General features: G+C 37.4%; 1 long non-coding RNA gene across 1 annotated transcript; it reads right to left on the reverse strand.

Annotated features, from left to right (window-relative positions):
* Window positions 1–550, reverse strand: LOC107580708 (uncharacterized). Its single transcript, XR_001608690.1, has 3 exons — window positions 371–550; window positions 134–258; window positions 1–53 (listed from the first exon to the last, which is right to left on the reverse strand). It is a non-coding gene; the product is annotated as an uncharacterized lncRNA (long non-coding RNA).
* Between the last annotated feature and the right edge of the window lie 679 nt (window positions 551–1229).

Genomic DNA, 1229 nt, shown 5'->3' on the forward strand with positions numbered 1-1229 from the left:
CATCTCCGGCTTACTGCCGTCCAGCGTGTACAGGACACGCACATCTGAGGATTCTGGAAATATGGGTTATAAAACACATGAAGATCTACCAGCAAGGAGCGAGCTGGAGTTCCTCACAACCGCACTGACTCACCGGATTTGATCTCGACAGGGGTGCAGGAGTCGATCTCATGCTTGGCTTTGCCTGGAGGCGGCATGCGAATGGGAATTATTTGAGGTGCTGCCACTGAACCTGCTGTCATGTTTGCACTCTTGAATCTGTAGGTGAAAAAATGCATTAGTGGGTCCGACAACTACATAGAGATACTTTTATTAACGATTTGTTTAATTCAGCGCATGCATAAAACGGCTATAGAAAATATGGGCTTACAAACTCTACTGTCCTGAGTATTTGTGTAGATTAAAGTATCTCAAAATTTGAAACATAAACGATATTTCCTAACACAACTCTGTATCCAACGACGCTGAAATGAGACACTCAACACACAGCTGGACGCGCTGTTGACTCGTCACGTATCCCATAGCAACCGAGCAGTACGCATGCGCCTGACAGCTGCGAGCTTTCTGTCCTTAAAGGGACACTTCTATCAGTTTCTTTTCGCCCTCACCTTGCTCCAAACCAAACCTCTGTTCCCGTCCTTTCTTTCGTGGAACACAAAATGAATTTTGGAACTAGTATTAAAAAATACATTCATACATGCATACTTGTATTCAACAGGGATACATTCAATTGATAGAAAAAATGATAAAAAGATAACAATATTACAAATATTTCTATTTCAGATCAATGTTGTTCTTTTTGAATGTTCTGTTCATTAGAGAATGATGAGAAAGATGATTTCCACAAAAGAGCAGCAACAACGGTTTTCAGCATGGATAAAAATACGAACCATTATTAATATGAATTATTAAATATTATTGAGAACCAATCAAGTACCGTACTTCAAGTAAACGTTGATGCAGTGAGATCCAGGCAAACGAGTAATGATTATGTCAGAGATCAGTTTTAGAAGAAGGAATAACATTTATTAAATAAAAAAATATATTAGGCTAATTTTACAATAGAAGAATTTAAATTATGTATATTATTCAATGATTTGTACTAAAGTACAAAGTATTTAAAATGATTATATCTAAGGGATGAAGTAGTGAATATCAGTAGAAAAGCCCAAAAGAAGCAAGATAGAATGTAAGAAGAATTTGAGGAGAGGGGAAAAGCATGAAAGAAG

This window comes from Sinocyclocheilus grahami, unplaced genomic scaffold (genome assembly GCF_001515645.1).
Source record: "Sinocyclocheilus grahami isolate Dianchi unplaced genomic scaffold, SAMN03320097.WGS_v1.1 scaffold40774.1, whole genome shotgun sequence".
NCBI classification, from domain to species: Eukaryota; Metazoa; Chordata; class Actinopteri; order Cypriniformes; family Cyprinidae; genus Sinocyclocheilus; species Sinocyclocheilus grahami.